Source organism: Saccopteryx bilineata, chromosome 1 (genome assembly GCF_036850765.1).
Source record: "Saccopteryx bilineata isolate mSacBil1 chromosome 1, mSacBil1_pri_phased_curated, whole genome shotgun sequence".
NCBI classification, from domain to species: domain Eukaryota; kingdom Metazoa; phylum Chordata; class Mammalia; order Chiroptera; family Emballonuridae; genus Saccopteryx; species Saccopteryx bilineata.
Window position 1 is genome coordinate 294739246 of NC_089490.1, and position 19204 is coordinate 294758449.

The following is a 19204-nucleotide window of genomic DNA, read 5'->3' on the forward strand; positions in this document are numbered from 1 at the left end:
AGGAGAATGGAACCAAAGCACAGAGAACTCAGGGTGGGCTATAACTGATAAAGTAAGTAGAGAAGTGGCCTCTTAGCTGTAGTGCAAATGGCTTTTAGCCTGAGGCTGGAGAGTAGGGAGAGGGAGCTAGGAAAATAGAGAATGAGGGCAGACATCACTTCAGATAGCTTTGAGTGCTCAAAAAATGTGTTATTCATCTGATGTGTTATAATAAATGAATATAAAACTAAGGAAAGTAGAAAAGTTTTGGAACAAATATTGCAGAAGTACAACCAAAGATGAATAGAAGTGTTATTAAAATCTTTCAGGGCCTAATCTTATTCCTGTATTTTTCACATAATATGAGCTCAAAATGTTGATATAGTTTATGATTTTCATAAAACTAGCATTCCATATATTAAGGACAAAAGTAGACCAGATAAAGAATTATCTGTAATGGAGAAAACTATTCTAGAGAAAGCAGAATGTCATCCTTTTTCCTCCTCCTGACTTCACAGTGATGTTTTTTTTGTTTTGTTTTGTTTTTGTTTTTTCATTTTTCTGAAGCTGGAAACAGGGAGAGACAGTCAGACAGACTCCCGCATGCGCCCGACCGGGATCCACCCGGCACGCCCACCATGGGGCGACGCTCTGCCCACCAGGGGGCGATGCTCTGCCCATCCTGGGCGTCGCCATGTTGCGACCAGAGCCACTCTAGCGCCTGAGGCAGAGGCCACAGAGCCATGCCCAGCGCCCGGGCCATCTCTGCTCCAATGGAGCCTTGGCTGCGGGAGGGGAAGAGAGAGACAGAGAGGAAAGCGCGGCGGAGGGGTGGAGAAGCAAATGGGCGCTTCTCCTGTGTGCCCTGGCCGGGAATCGAACCCGGGTCCTCCGCACGCTAGGCCGACGCTCTACCGCTGAGCCAACCGGCCAGGGCCCACAGTGATGTTTTTTAAAACAGGTTTACACATAATCTCATCAATATAATCAGTTATGCAGAGTGATTTTTCAAACTATTTTACTTGTGGATAGTTCTTGTGGAATATGTTTTTTATAATTTAATTCCACTATGTCTTTATTTTTATCTTTATTAGTTATTTTCTTATTATCAAGACCCAAATATATATAGCATATAAGGTAAATAAGGTTTAAAGAAATCACCATTCCAATAAAGCATTTCTTTAAAATCTAACATGCATGGATAGAGAATAATGATATATAATATTATGCATACTAGTAATGATGAACAATATAAATAAGTAAATATAGTATATACCAATAATCTTTGTATAATTAAACTGTTGTAGAAATTAAATTCTGCAGAATTTCTTTAAGTTAAGGTGCTATAAAGCATTCTGTTGTGACAGGGCATCACCCTTGGTCCCATCCTCTGTATCAGACCATACAGAGATTTCTTTGAATGTGTAAACCAGAATACGTGCAAAATGTTCCTATTATACATAAGGTCATCTGACTCTGTGTCAGAATAGAACACAGGGATGAGAACTGCACAGCCATGAAGGAATGTGATTTACATTCCATTTCTTGAGGACAAAAGACCTTGTGATTGAATGTTAAAAAATAAAGTTAGTGAGAATCTTTACACTTGAAAAAAAACAAAAAGAGAACTTGGCTAATGTTGTTTACACTGTTTGCATTAATTATTAGGATTGTAACTGAGAACCTAAATTAGTTCAATTAAACAACTCTGGTCTTGGATTACATATTTATATTTTTCATATTAAAATGCAAAAAATGAAAATTCATATTTTCTAATTTTAATCTCCTTGGTTACATTTCCTATAACATTTCTTCATTTTTATGCCAAATTTTATATTTCTAAAAAAAAAATGTTACACCATTAAATATTTTTCCTAATTTTTTTTAAATCTTTTTTTTCTTCTTCCTACCTCCCTTTCTTTCTTTTTTCCTTAGAGGAACATATATTTTTTTCCATTAAACATATTTTTCTCATCTCCCAATATTGTCTGTTATCACATGTTAGCACATAGGCTCTGTTATTTTAGCTTCATATAACTTCTTATTTCAAATGTTAGGTGCTCCTTGGCAATTTATGTTTATAACAGTGAGACATTAAAAATCAGCGTAGACTTCTCTTCATCACAAACCAGACCCACTGTCACATTATTGACTGACTGGGTCAGAATCAGACAATAACTTTGGAGAATTTTTTGGTTATTTTGATTTACAAAAAAATACTAAGTTTATCATTGTGTCATCATCACATAAGTTGGTCTCTTAGCTTTTTAGATATTGAACTGGAGAGTGAATGCTGAAAATTATCTTACCTTTTTCATGGAATTAGGCAAGGCGATGTGGTTCCTATCTAATATTTTTCAATGGGTAAAAAATGAAGATTATAAAAAAGGAAAGAACATACTAATAATATATATTCTTTGGTCACTGGTCAAAATAAATGTTTTGCTGGGGTTTTTTCTGCTTTATAAACCTTTAGACAATAGTCTTTTAGTTAAGTATAAATTGGAACAATTGCAATAAAATACACTATGCAAAGCCAAGGCTAAAGTTTTAGAAATAACATTAATAAGTACATAGATTAAGAAAGATAGAGAAGATATTTCAGTATAACCAAAAGAGGTGATTTTTCCCACCCTTTTAAGTTTGTATTTTGGGTAGTAAGGTTAAGTTGCTTTAATCATTTCTTTTGATATGAATTTACCTATTTTAAACTGAAGGACTTTGAGACTCAGTCATGGATTTCTCAAAAAAAAAATCAGACGATATATATCATACATTCAGAGTTCAGTTCAGGATCGATGTTTTTATTACTGGAGAAGTTCTATCACTTTCTGTAAGTAATAGTTCTTAGAATGTTAAAACATTTCGCATTTGGTATTGGTGATAAACTAGAATTTATGTATGACCTATCCTGTTGGCACTGAGAGCCTCCTTTTCCCTCTGCAGGCGGCCCATTTTCCTGACCAAAAAGAATAAGTTTTCACCATTTAGCCAACTTACATCTTAGAGGGTTGCTAGAGTTTAGGAAGCACTTATGTAGCTTTCTTCAGTTTCACACACAAAGAATGAGCTGGTAACATTTACTATGAATAAATCAATAAGACTGATGTACTGGAAATGCAGTTTGAAAAGGGCAGAAGCCTTCTAAAAGCTTTAGAAACTAACTTTTAACATTACAGAGAGGGTTGAAAGTTGAAATTCACATAGTGGGATTATAACCATTATCTTTTTTCTTGTGTGTAAAAGAACTATAAGTCACTGGGATTTATGGCAACAGTAAAACTTTTCCAAGAGATGAAGAAACATAATAATTATACGTTCGTGCTTCAAGATGTTTATTCTGTAAGAAAAAGCTATGTATTTTCTATAGTGTCCATGTATTATTGGTCTGGAATTTGAATAAACCTTAATTTATGACAGTGATTGTAATAGAGCTATAAGAGCAGAACCATTCTTTATACTAAAAATGTCATTTAATAAAATAAAAGAATAAATAGTAGATATTTATACACAACAATATATTATTTTCTGATTAAATAATCAGAAAATGCATTTTGGTGTGGATATTTATACAGCAATAATTCGCAATGACATTTTTGAGACTGCAATATATGTAGCTATTATAGTAGTTAGCAATTGCAGAATGCAAAAATACCTGTAGAATATTTTAAGTGTTTAATAAGCAAATAATGATCAACATCTAAAAGCAACAATAGAGTGCTGCTGCAGGCAATAGAGCTAATCTGTTTTAAAAAAATAGTCATGTTCAGAAGAAAGGGAATGTGGAGATACTTGTTGGAAAAGCTTAACACATCTCCCAGAAAAGTTATTGTTATATGTCAGACTTTGCAAGAATTCCTCAAACATTAGCAAACAGCATTTGATTTCCAGCTACTTCATTCTTTAAACAGAGTAAAGGGTTTTATCTGAGGTCTCTCTGTTTATTTGGCAGATTGATTTTAACCAGAATTTGAACAAGAGTTGATTCTTTGAGTTTGAAAAGTTCTGTGTTATTCTATAGTAACAGAGCTAGTAGAGAGAACTGGATTTAAAAGTAAAAATATTTTTGAGTTGGTTTTTGTTTTTTGTCAACTTTTAAAATTATTTTAAAATTATTTTTTAAATTTTTTTTCAATTACAGTTGACATATATTACTAGAGTAGTTTCAGGAGTACACTCCAGTGATTATACACTACATGACTTGCCACTACACATTGTTATTAGAATATTATTAACTGTATTCCCTGTGCTGTCATCCTTATGACTATTCTGTAACAACCAATTTGTATTTCTTAAGCCCTTCACCTTTTCACCCATGCTCCCAACCCTCTCTCATCTGACAAATGTCAAAATATTCTGTTCTCCTTATTCCCTTATTTTGTTTTTTAGATTCAATTATTGATAAATGTGGAATTATTGCCATTTTATTGTTCACATTTTTTATCTGTTTTTCTTCTTTGTCTTCTTAAAACACTTTAACATTTCATATAATACTGGTTTGGTTGTGATGAAGTGCGGGAGACTGCAAGTAGCAAAGTTCTTGTAGTTTGAGGCTTAGCAAAAGGCTAAGTTCTCCTCCCCACTCTTCCATATTGGCATTGAAGCTGAGTATCTGCACTAATTCCAAACCCCCAATTCCACTTGCTTGGTTAAGTTGCTAAAGGCTGTTTTTCTCCAAACCTCCATGTTAGCTGTGACCCTGGATTGTTTCTAGTTATCCTATTCCACATGTCCCTGGAGAGACTGGAGGCTGTTTTCTTTTTATCCTTTGTTTTGTGAAATTAAGATGTTATATATGGTGGGGGTTTTCTGCAATTGGGAAAATTCTTGGGTTGACTTGGAAATGTGTTTTTGTTTTAATATCTCTTTGATTTGCTAATGACTTCACTTTGCCCTATAAATAAAGCAGGAAGGAGGGTGGAGACTCACCTTTTGCAAGCTATCTTTCATATTGCAGAGAGTCCTCCCGAGACCACCATTTTTCTCTTTAAGCCTATTTTCTTAATTTCACGCCTTCCCACTCAGGACCTGGAATTACTAGTCATGCTGGTTAGTGGCAATGAAGTCCTTTAACTTTTCTTTGTCTGAGAAGCTCTTTATCTGTCCCTCGATGGTAGCTTTCCTGGGGAGAGTAACCTTGGTTGTAGGTCCTTGCTTTTCATCACTTTGAATTTTTCTTGCGGTATCCATCTGGCCTCTAAAGTTCTGCTGATAAATCAGCTGACAGTCATATTGAAGTTCCCTTTACAGGTAACTAACTGCTTTTCTCTTGCTGCTTTTAAGATTCTCTCTTTGTCTGTTGACATACTATATTTAAAGCACAATTTTAGATTCTGGAGAGTTAGGACAAGAAAGGCAGTTCTGGAGAGAATGACACAGTATGAAAGTATGCTAACCTCTAAGAATCTTAGAGTATAATGGAAGAATCAACAAGTGTAAACATCAGTTGAGAGTAATTAAAATTGAAAACCAAAGAGTATATATTCAGAGTAGAAAAAAGATAGGTTTTATGTTACCATTAAATGTATTCATAAGGCACAGGAATTTCTCTTATATCTCAAAAATACATAGAGTTAACTGGATATGATAAGATCAGATATACACAAACTAATGCTTATAGCACACCAACAGCTATTTCTTTGGAGGAAAAAAATGTTCATATTGTACTTTAATCAGAAAAAAATTCATGACATTTCCAATTAAGAATCTCTGTCCTACCAGCAAAGTTTTTTTTTTAACTCTGCAACATAATTTATCTTTTCCTTCTTTCTTCACTGAAATAGGTGCTAATTTTTTTTTTGAATTCTTGTAACAATTCAGTTTTCACTCTCAGCTGTCATATGCAGTTTAGCAAACATAAATCTGATGATTACCAGAACAACAGCTTCTAATATATGCCCTTTGGGGACCTTATGACAGCCAAAAACATATTCTAAGAACCTTATTAACATATTCATTCCAGGAAATAAGTGCCTCCCTAGGGTACACATTTGCTACTAGAATTTGAAGATCTTCTCAATATGGTTACATAGATATAAATAATCTATGCCATTCAAATTTTTATGGGGGAAGGGAGTTTTTGGTGGTAGAAAGTCCCTAGCACATTTCTCCCCAAAACGTAAAACATACTCATATAATGGTTACTTGGTAACCCAAGGTCTCAGAAATAAAACTACTGTGTTACAGAAAAATAATCTCTCCATCTACATCCTCTGTTCTCTCTCAACTTTTCACTCTCTGTCTCTAAAATCAATATATTTAGAGCTGTTGAAAACAGCTGTTGAAAACAGGCAATCTAGATTCGAAACAGTGAGCCGACTGAACAGTTTTTAGAGAAAGGATGAGGGAGAAAAGAAAACAGTGACAGAGAGATTGGAGGAATGAAGGGTGAGTAGCTGTCACCTTTCTAAAATCTACCAGACTTTGTAACTTGGCTAGGTAAAAAATTCAATGAGAAGGATGAGTTTCCAATTTGGTAGTTGGATAGTTGTTGAGGGGGCTTCTCTTCACTACAGTACAGATTACTGAGAGGAGGATCATTTAGAGAGGATGGGTAAATTTATTATTATTATAAGAGCTGTGCTTGACATAATGGGACAATCCACAAGTCCTTGTTATTATTTGTTCTCGAGTTAGAACAGACTTCAGGCTATTTATTGACATTTGGATTTTCCCGAGTTTAGTAGTGAGTGAAAGAATGTGAATGGGCATGCTTCCATAGAATGGACAGGAAAATACATACAGAAGATACTTCATGGAGATGTGAGGAACAACTTTGAAGGGGTGAATACAAGAAGGAGAGAGTGTATCATAAATAATAAAATAAAAGTTAGAATATATTCCCACAATAATATGAAAATCAGGGACATGCTTTTTACAGAAATTAATGAGAAAGACTTTTCAAGAAGTGGGGAATATCCAGTGGAGAAAGATACTATGGGGAAATTAAGGAAAATCAAGACTAAAGTATTCATTGACTTTGCAGTTAGAAAAATCCCAGGGATTTAACAAGATAAATTCTCAGACAGTCTTGATAAGATGAAGTCAAATTGCAATGCGTTGAGTAGTGATGGATAACAAGGAAGTGACGACAGGAGGTAGATTACACTTCTAATAAATTTGTCTGTGAAAGAAAGGAGTAGTAATTTTCAACAAAGGAGCTAAAAACATACAATGGAGAAAAAGAAAGCCTCTTCGATAAATGGTTCTGGGAATATTGGAAAGCCACATGAAAAAGAATGAAATGAGATTATTTGTCACCATGCACAGACATGAACACAAAATGGATCAAAAACCTAAATATAAGACATGAAACAGTAAATTACATAAAAGGAAACATAGGTACTAATTTCGGAAACCTTGGTCTCAAAGAAGATTTGATGAACTTGACCTCAAAGGCAAGGAGAGTGAAAACAAATCAACAAACAAAATAAATGGGGCTATATCAAACTATATCAAATTAAAAGATTCTTCAGAGCAAAAAAAAATCATTGATAAAACAAAAGAAAAACCAATCAAATGGAAGAAATATGTGCAAATAACATTTTCAATAAAAGCTGATATACAAAATAAATGGAGAACTCATATAATTCAACACCAAAAAAACACAAACAAACAGTCCAATTAAAAAAAAACCACCTGACCAGGCAATGGCACAATGGATAGAGTGACAAACTGGGACGTGGTGGACCTAGGTTCAAAACCCTGAGGTCTCCAGTTTGAGCATGGGCTCATCTGGTTTGAGCGAGGATCACCAGCTTGAGTCTAAGGTCACTGGCTTAAGCAAGGGGTCACTCGGTCTATTGTAGCCCCCCCCCTCCCCAGTCAAGGCACATATGAGAAAGCAATCAATGAACAACTAAAGTGCCACAACAAAGAATTGATGCTTCTCATCTCTCTCCATTCCTGTTTGTCCCTATCTGTTTCTCTCTTTGTCTTTTTCTGTCTGTCATACACATACACACACACAAAAAAAAAAGATTAAAAAAAAATAGAGGGCCCTGGCCGGTTGGCTCAGTGGTAGAGTGTTGGCCTGGCGTGCAGAAGTCCCGGGTTCGATTCCCGGCCAGGGCACACAGGAGAAGCACCCATCTGCTTCTCCACCCCTCCCCCTCTCCTTCCTCTCTGTCTCTCTCTTCCCCTCTCACAGCCAAGGCTCCATTGGAGCAAAAGATGGCCCGGGCGCTGGGGATGGTTCCTTGGCCTCTGCCCCAGGCGCTAGAGTGGCTTTGGTCGCGACAGAGTGACGCCCCAGAGGGGCAGAGCATTGCCCCCTGGTGGGCGTGCCGGGAGGCTCCCGGTCGGGTGCATGCGGGAGTCTGTCTGACTGCCTCCCCGTTTCCAGCTTCAGAAAAGTACAAAAAAAGAGAAAAAAAAATAAAGGACTGAAACAGACACTTCTCCCAAGAATACATACAAATGGCCAATAGATATATGAAAAGATGCTCATCTTCTCTAGTTGTTAGGAAAATGCAAATCAAAACTACAGTGAGATATCACCTCATACCTATTAGAATGGATATTATCAACAAGACAAGTACTAACAAGTGTTGGAGAGGTTGGAGAGAAAAAGAAATTTGTTCATTGCTGGTGGGAAGGTAAACTGGTATTGCCGCTATAGAAAACAGTATGAGGCTCCTCAAAAACATTAAGAATAGAGCTACTATATGACTCAGCATGCTCTTTTCTGGGTATGTACCTGAAAAATTTGAAAACTTTTATTTATAAAGATATATGTACTTTTATGTCCAGTACAGCATTATTCACAGAGGGTAAGACGTGGAAACAACCAAGGTGTCCTTTGCTAGATGACTGAATAAGGAAGATGTGTGCATATATATAATGGACTACTCAACCATAGGAAAAGGTAAAATACTGATATTTGTGACAACATGTATGATATTCTTGAGAATATTATCATGCTAATTGAAGTAAGTCAGAAAAAATCAAGAACCCTATGATTTCACTCATATTTGTTGAATATAAAACTGAAAGCAACAAATGAACAAATAAGAAAAAGCAAACAAAAAGCTCAGAGACGCAGACAACAAACAGTATACTGGTTATTGGAGGGAAGGGAGTGGGGGAGAAAGGTAGTAAAGGGTGTCAAATATATGCTGACAGAAAGAGGTTGGACTTTGAGCAGTGAACACACAATGCCGTTTATAGATAATGTATCACAGAATGGTACACTTGAAGCCTATGTAAGCTTATTAACCAAGGTCACTCCAATAAATTTAATTAAGATAAAATAACCAAAAATGAGACTGCCGAAAATTTTAAAACATGACTTGTGTTGGTAAAACTGACACCTATGCTCACGTGGCGCTGTGAGCTTGTTTAAGTCTTCGTCACTTTTATCATGGGAGGCTTACAAACAAAGGGAGAGGGGCATCACCTGCTGCCCATGTGGAGTACAAAACAACACACACAAGGAAGGGGAAGTAAACACAGTAATAGAGGAAGATAGAGGTTGAAGAAAACTTTTGTGTGTGTGGGTGGGTAGTGAATGAAATGGGATTCTTTAAGTTTTAAGAGAAGTAAACTGAAGTAATAACTTATGTATAAAAGTTTTCATTAAGAAATTATACAAATGTGGGAAAATAAGGTATTATTTATCACTATTTACTTAACTGATATTAAATATATATTTCTTATTTCTTTCTGACCAAAATCACAGAAGTCTGAAAAGCAAAACCAATTCTTTCATTGCTAATTTGAAATTCCTAACAATGCTAATGGAGAGTTTCTATTTGATTGAAACACCTAAATTCTGGGAATTGCATAACAACATAATATGTTCTCCAATAGTATTTTCTAACATAGTGTGTGTGTGTGTGTCTGTGTGGGTGTGCCCTTGATGTATATAAATCACTCCACCTTTTGGACGCAGAAAATTGTACCCCTTCATCCCATTTCAGTGTGCCGAGCACTGATTTTGTACTTAGCCACAGCACACAAACAGAGAAAGTATTCCCTGGGCTGTATAAAGCCAGGAAATGTGTAGCTTAAACATCATCTGAATAGGCAAGCATGCAGTCATTCTTTTTCTTTTTATTTGACATCTAGGCTGTCATTGTAAATAACCAATTACTGTGATTTTATGGAAGACAATTCTAATAGTTCTGTGAAAAATAAAATTAATTGAAAAAGTTATTCAGCATTTTTTTTGGAGAACAAAATGGTGGTAGAGATACACTTAAATTTATATAGGAAGATTTTTATTCATGCAACATTTTTATTATCTTTTCTACTCTCTAAACAACTAAACAATTTATGGGTATATTTTATTCTGTCTAATCTTGTTTTGTTCTACTTTATCAGGGTATAGTTTTTGGTGTTTTTATGATATCTATACCATCTTCTAAATTCTCTCAAGAATTATCAAGAGGTAGAGTTGGTGTACCTGAACACTATGTGATTTTGTTGACCAGTGTCACCCCAATAAATTCAATAAAAGAGGGGGAAAAAGAATTGTCTAGATACTCGCTTCAAATCTATTGATTTAAAATTTTGTCTGGAGTGCAGAAATGTTATCCATTCTCTCAAAAATGAATTAAGTATAGTTACTGCCATGTCTCCATGCTCCACGGAACAATAAGGATTCAGAGTAGTGTGCCCTTTATGAAAGAATTGCTCCCCAATGCTAAAAAAGTGTTTTTCAATCACTGGAAACTGTTGATTTTTTTTTTAACTCAGTAGCAAGGCAGTATTTTGTCTCTGGCTTTCTTTATGTCACGGTAATAGCAGTGCTCATTCTCCTTGCTCTATATGAAGTTATCCAGACCAATAAAAAGAAATAATTAAAATTTAATACTACAGTTATGGCTTTTATTATTAAGCATCAAAATTCTGTCAAAACCAAACCCTATCCTTTTATCTTTAATACTTGATCTCAAGGTACAAACTCTGATGTCCTTCATAATCTCGAGAAAGGAACTTGCACTCACTGTCCCAAGGCTCAGTCATAGCAGAACTGAACCAAATAAAGGAAACAGATGCAAATTTGAAGTAAGATAGACCCGGTTCCAAATTCACTTATTGTGTGACAGGACAATTTTCTTACCTTCTCTAAACTACCACATCTTCTTTTTGTCTGAATTATTGCTATAGCTACTTCATAAATCTCTCTGCTGACACCTTTGCCTACCAATAGTGTGTTCTCTACATAGTAACCAGTATGATCCTGTAAAAATGCATAGATAAGTTCATATCAACTCTCTACTCAGAGGTGCGCATGAGGCTACAAGTTCCCACACTCCTTTCATTTCTGACCATGTCTGCTAATACATTTTCCATGTGCATTCCATTTTAGACACAGTCAATTCCAGGATGGTCTTTAAATATCAGGCAAGTTACCATCTTAAAAGCCTTTCTAGGGGTGATTCCTCTGCCTAGGATGATTGCTTTTCTTTGCCTCATTAAACTTTCTCTCAGAAGTCACCTCTTCCTTAAAACCAAACTAACTATAGTATTTAAGATATAGCCCTATCTTCACAGTCATCCTCTCTTATCTGTTACATGTTCTTCATAGCCCTAATCATCTTCTAATTTACTATAGAAATTAGCCATTTTAATCATTTCTTGTGTGTCTCTTCACAACAGAATGCAAACCACACAGAAGTAGGCATTTTTGAGTCTTCTGTTCCGTTTTGTACCGCAGTACCTGATACAGAGCATTCAATAAATATCTTATAAATAAATGAAGGAGCCTGAGTTTTCCTAACTAAACAAATTCAAACAATATTCTTTTTTTATCAGAAAAAAAGTTATGTTGAAAATTAGTTAAAATAGACTATATTTTAGCCCAGCACTGAGCACACAGAGAGTTGTGATGTTGAGCATTAATGTGCTGCTGTCCCTGATGCTGTTGTCATCAATGGAAGATTTACAGGCAGTGTTTGAGAAAATCAGCTGGGCAACCTGCTAACCAACACACATATCCATGACCAAATTCGCATACACACACTTCACACACACACACACACACACACACAACCTTCAAAAGGCATGATCAAGTTTAATTTTAAGGTGAAGTGGTTTATTCTGGTACTGTGCCAGGCCCTGGCAAACAAGATCACTTAATGATTAAAAACCTGTGAAGTGATAACTCTGAATAAATTATCATGCAGAATGTCACTTTAGGAAGCAATGCTCTAAAATCAGAAGCAAATTTCTCTGTCTGTCTGTCTGCTTCTCTCTCTCTCAAACACACACATACATGACAGCATCAGTAAAATATTTTTATACACCTCCAAGGCTGATACATTTTGGAAAAGCTTGCGTCTTTCTTTTGGGAGCCTCTTCTGAAGTGCCAATGAATATGTTTAAAGATGTCTTTTTTATATCTCTATGTAGTTATTATTTATTGGTTCATTCCTTATAAAATTCTTGAATGTTTTCTTCATTTTTCAGGTGATACTCATTGATGTATCCTGCTGCTTCACAAAAAAAAATACATATATTGTAAGAAAAAGTACAATTAAACCTAACCAGGCAGTGGCACAGTGGATAGAGCGTCACACTGGGATGTGGAGGATCCTGATTCGAGACCCTGAGGTTGCCAGCTTGAGCATGGGCTCATCTGGTTTGAGCAAGGCTCACCAGCTTAAGGCCAAGGTTGCTGGCTCAAGCAAGGGGTCACTTGGTCTGCTAGAGTCCCCCGGTCAAGGCACATATAAGAAATCAATCAATGAACAACTAAGGAAATGCAACGAAGAATTGATGTTTCTCATCTCTCCCCATTCCTATCTGTCTGTCCCTCTCTCTGACTCTGTCTCTGCCACAAAAAAAGTACAATTAAATTGTACTAGAAATGGCCATGTCTTTTAAATTACTATTTAGTCTACCTAAGCATTCAATTATTTAATTCAAATAGATTAATTTTACTTTCATTTTAGTATAGAAGATTCATTAATGACATAGAATTAAACTTTCATTTGGTTAATTACTTGAATAAGGATCATTCATATCTCTCATCAGAAGCAACTAGCCAGATTACCAAAGCTTTTAAGTTATGAAAATAAATTCATTCTCTGTGCATGTGAATCAGCTCAGAAGAGCTAGGTTTAAGTACTGGGATACATCAAAATGGAATGAAATACAGATCATGCATAGAACATGCGAGAGAGGATCCAAGCCTAGAAGTTCCCCATGTGACAGCGGGGACATTCAATGTTGTTTTAAAATGGAGAAGTAAGCAGTGGAAATGCCAAATTCATGGACTGAGAATCCTCTGTGATTGTAATTAATAACTTCAGCACAGGGAACATGGAGGTGCCCAGAATTTATTCCATGAATTCTGCAAACTGATATCCTTAATCATCCTTTACATGAAGACTCCTAACTCACTGCCAGGTATAAAGTTTCCCTGATTTGCTCAATTTGGATGGCACTGAGAATACTGTGTGTCTGAAAAGTCATGGTGCACTTTTGACTGGTCACAGGAAAGCAATAAAAGATGATAGAAATGTGAAATCTTCACCAAATTAAAGAAAAACTCTCCCAGTTTAATAACTATTCAGTGCAGTTCGATGTGGGCTCACGCACAGATTTTTTAGGGCTCCTTAGGTAGCTATCCCGTATAGCCTCTACAGACTCGTCACTGACTGATGGCCACCAGAACGGGGTTTTTCCACCAAACTGCCGGTTTCCTTCAACTACTTATCCCACCGAGTAATGTTATTCCTATGTGGTGGCTCTTCATTATAAACGCGCCAATATTCATGTTGCACTTTGGTCATGGATTCGAATTTATTGAGCCACAGAACACACTGAACTTTCCTCTGTACCATCCACATCTCGACTGACATGGCCATGGGATGCTCCGCTGTATACATGGTGTTATGTCATCATCAGCGCATGTGCACATGCTGCCACATCATCCTATAGAAACTGGGAGGGTTTTCCTTTTATTTGGTGCAGATTTCACATTTCTATCATCTTTTGTTGCTTTCCTGTGACCGGTCAAAAGTGCACCATTACTTTACGGACACACGGTAGTACCTCCAGAAAATTTCTGCTTTTGTGCTCCTATAACCAAACTAAAATCAGGAGTCCAAGAATGGGATCTTAGAGGTTATCAACATGAACAAATGCCTTTGAAAATCTAGGGGTAAGCTTTTCTTTTAGTAAAAAGATTATTCAGGTGAGTAAATTGTGTTTTAACCTATGCAGCTTTTGAGCCTACCTACATTTTGGTGGATCTATCAGAGGAAATTGTGCAAAGTATTGGGAGAACAGAGTCAGATGCTTTATTCTTTCTGATCAAAAGTAAGTACAGCAAATTAAAAGAAGTTCTTTTAATCCCAGTCTTAGAATATAATCAAACCCTCCTGTAATAATCACATCAAAGGTACTACATCTAAAACTGAAGGAGTAGCAAAACGAGTATATTGTGTTTTCTTTTGGTTTTTATTAAACTGTGCCAAGCTAAAGAGAAGAGAGGAGCAGGAACTACTTTCTGCATGGTTAAATATTTATTTATTTACCGACTCCGTGGAAAAATGAAGATATCTTGCAAAATGTAGGAGGGGAAATAATTCCCTTCTTAATAAGGATTTTAACTTTTAGGCTCAGAACTAAATCCTGTGGGCATTTGCCAAGCAGGTAATAAAAATAAGCTGGGTGTAAGAAAATCTCATTGCCAAATCATAATCACTATTTCCATTTCATTAAACTAAGGTATGAGCATATTACTATGCACAACTGTACATGGTATAAGGGATTATATTTTAAATTGGAAATCTTAAATAAAAACAATTGAAAATAAAAATACCTAGTTACATTCAAATTCTATGATACTTTCATTAGCAACAGAAAAATCTGATCTCTTTTTACATAGACACTAATGTGTTAAAGTCAGATCTTTTATTTTATGGTGTACAAAGTTTGACTTGAATCTTTCATCTTGTGGTGGCAATGTATATTTAAGGCTTAAAATAAAAAAAGTAAGCTCTTTACATAATAGAATTATTTGAGGGCTTGGAATAAAACTCTGAATGATATTTTTAGGTTATTTTTAGAATGCTGGCAACCCAACATCCTCACATGTAATTGTCAAGAGTCCTTCCTCAATCTTCACAGTAAATATCATTGTAATGTGTCATTTACCTAATCAATATTTATTGAAAAAGACAAACTGATCAATGTTATTTGATTATTTTATAAACTATCTGTGAAATTCAGATTTTTAACTCCATGCTTAAAAAATGCTGTTCAGATAATTCATTCATTCACCAAATCAATGTTGAACATGTGTTTTGTGCCAAACATTATCAGTGAAGGGATCATATGAAGATGAAAAAGTTCCTGCTCTCATAGAACTTAAATTCTAATAAAGAAAAAATATTAGGAATATGATTGTTAAAGGAAAGCCTTTATTAAGAAAACAATGCCAGGCTGAGGAGACACTGCTTCTGGTTACCAAAGTAGATCGGAAAAATCAAAATTTCATAATGAATTTCGCAATGAACCATAACACCCGGAAAGACCAACTCACAGCAGAGAATTAAGAAACAGTATTTATAAAGCCTTTAATTTCAACCTTAGACTTCAGTCCATTCTTTGCTGGTGAATTAAAGTGGGACTTCCCCCATTACTAACATTATTATGATAAATCCTAAATGCTGCTTTAGACATCTGGTACTGGCAGACAATTAACTTTTCCTACACTTTGTAATATTGTAATATATTATTGCCATTTTTTTTAAGCTAAGGTTTCACAGCACAATCTCTAGAAGGTAGTTTACAGGTGTATTATCAGAAAACCAAACCTTAAAATTAAGAAGTTTTTTTCACTTGTGGTTAGTTCATCTCTCTAGATAGGTAGGTTATAATCTTTTTAGCCAAATAAAGAAAATGAAGTTTTAATTGAATGTCAATATTGATCCATATTTTTTTCTGGAAAAAGTAATAAAATCTATCATAATACCTGGCCATTTGCAGAAAGTTACTCAGTTTGTTACATGTGCTTGTCAATAACACTAAATGCCCAGTGAGCTACCCCTGTTTAGTCTGAAGAGTCTTATACCTTCAGATAATAAAACTTCCTACCTTTAGATAAAGAACAGGAAGTAATGTGGGAATGTTTACCTATTATTGAGAGTTTCATTGGGATGTTCTATTTATGAATTCCTTCATTAATGTCCAGAGTGATCTTGTCTGATGTTGGATTTGGCAGAAGTAGGGAGGGACAGGTGTGATCAGGTAATTTTGTTGTTGTTATTGTCTTTATGTCTCTGAACTGAGAGGAGTCATATGCAGACCTTAGAGAAAGCCTGGACTTTACACAAGAGAATGTAAATGGATGGGACAGAGGTACCATCTTCCCTAAGAGGGAATTCAGTGAACTGTATTTAGTGGGGGGAAATTGTCCATTTTGAATCATTCTATATGAAGTTAAATTATTTAACTCTCTTTTTATTAATGTCATATTTTTTATATTCAGTAAAAAATTTATTTTCCTTCATACAGGTATTGGCTGCAACCAACTCCTGAAAATAAGGTGTCTCTCTTCTGCCTTCTAAATTTCTTGTTAGGTTTATTCTCAATTATTAATGTGTTGGTGATCATTGTAAATTTCAGCTTTTTATTCATAATCTTTTCTAAACTATGGTTGGTAAATAAGAAAGCTAATTATTTATTTCTGTTGAGAGAAACTATAATACAAAATTTACCATTTAGACCTTTATAAGGGTACATTTCTGTGATAGTAAGTACATTCATATTTTTGTGCAACCATTACCACTATTTTTAGAACTTCTTCATCTTCTCCAAATGAAACTGTTTCCATTAAACACTTACTCTACTTTGCTCCCTGCTCTCAGCCCCTGACTTTCTCTATGAATTTTATTATCCTAAGTATGGCATATAAATGATATAATATTTTTCTTCTGTGCTGTCTTCAAAGTTTATCCACAGCTCAGCATATGTCAGAACGTTCTTCCTTTTTAAGGATAATATTCTGTTGTTATATACTACATTTTTGTTACCCATTCACCCAAGAGTGGGTACTTGGGTTGCTTCTTTAAATTTTGGCTATTGAAAATAATGCTGCTATGAACACAAGTATACAGATATTTGTTCAAGTCCCTGATTTCAATTCTTTCTGGTTATAGCCCCAGTAGTAGAATTGGATCATATAGTAACATGGTCATTTTAAATTTTATTTTTAAGGAATCACCATACCATTTTCCACTGTGGCAGTACCATTTTAGATTTCTGTCAGCAGTTCACAAGGGTTCCAATTTCTTCACATCGTCTCACACACTTGTTTCTGTACTTTTGTTTTGTTTATAATAAACTTTCTAAAGGATGCAAAGTGGTAACTCATTGTGATTTGATTTGCAATTCCCTAATTATCAGTGATGTTGAGAATATTTAAATGTTCTTTTTGACTTTTGTATATCTTCCTTGGAGAAATGTTGTTTAGGTTCTTTGCCCATTTTAATTGGTTTGTTTGTTTTACTGTTGCTATTATTCAGTTGTACAATTTCGTTATATATTCTAGATATCAATCTCTTATCAGATAAGTGATTTGCAAGTTTCTTAATTCTGTGGTTGTCTTTTTACTCTATTAATAGTGTCCTTGAATTTACAAATTTTAATGTTAATGAAGTCCAATTTACCTATTTTTTTTCTTATGTTGCCAGTGCTTTTGGTGTCATACGTAAGAAATCATTACCAGAAAAGCTATTTATTTTTGCAAATGTTGCTCACTGAGTCCGCCTACTGAGTTATTTAATTTGTTCATAGTTTTGACTAAATTTTTTGGAGTTACTATATAAATGATGTCTTTGTTTACAACATTTATCACTCATTTCCTTTTTTTTTTGCATTGGATAATGTGAAGCCAGTATCCAAGGCCACCATCAAGCCGCCTGGCCCATGCAGGTTCGCATTGGATTCAGACAGATGGTAATGAAACAACGGAGCCGAAAACTGGTGGGCCATCATCTTTAATCCTAGTTTGCACCTGGCAGGCAAGTAAAAACACACACTGGGCTCCAAAACCCACTCGTTCAGTGCTCACAAAGCCGCAGACTTATCCGAGTTTCCTAGAATCAACGATTTCTAGCTCACCAGAATTACTCACCTCTGTTCCCCATCTCCTTCTCTCTGCACAAACTCTGCACAAACTGGCCTTTCCTTCAGCACTCTGCCATCTTGGCTGCCTCTCCTGGCCTCCTCCTCCACGTGGCCTTTTTCTGCTCTCTGCTCTCCTCTCTAATGCTAATCTCAGGAACCAAGAGAGAGCAAGCTCCCATTCTGCTCCACTTTATAGTGCAGAAATCAAAACCTTTTATCCAATACACAGAATAGGGAAATCTCTAATACAAAGTCACTTATCTGAGGCATGATGGAATTGTATCACCCCACATCAAAAAAGGGTGGGAAAGGCTTAGTCCTAAAACCATGCCCCAGGCTACAAGGATCCTGCCTGCCCACAGCCTGCCCCCAACACACATTAATATCACCTAGGCAATGGGCTTTCATGTGGGCAGTGCCATCTTTAACAAAGTGAGCATAATATATTTTATCTGCCCAACAGATAAAATCAAGTAATTTTCAAGCTAAAATGTGAAAAAACTTTTCTTAATGAATTTTGAAATTACATAGGTTGTGGCAGGTTTTGGGAAAAGCTAAAGGATATGAATCATCTGCCCATATATTTGATGAATAATTCTGAGGTGATTTCAGAAAGCTAGTAGACATATGTTGAAAAGGAAGAGAGAAAGGTTAGTTGGGTAATTCATCAGATAATAAGGGGCATGTAAACAAGGAACAAAAATTCAAAAGATAATGTATAGTTATGCAAATTAGGAAGATAGAAATGTTACTCTTACTGGAACATAATGGTTAATAAGAATAATAGGTGATAATATACTCATCTCAAGTATCTTTACAATTTATCATACAATTTATTATAACACCAAAATTGTCTGAAGTTTCCAGACAGTATCTGAATTTGTGAGAGTTGATAATGAATAGCAATTGTCTTTTGTATTTTTATGCTAGTGATTGTGGGAGGAGGCTGCCTTAGTTCTTTTGTTTTATAAATGATAGCAGGAAATCTACCTGGGCAGGGTCTTACACCCCTAGGTTCATGAATAATGTTTCAATAGTTGAAAGATATTTGAATATACTCAATGAAAAAAATGTGATCACAGAAAATTATATGGAATAAGTAAGAAAACACATTATAATGGACACAAAATCCAATCTG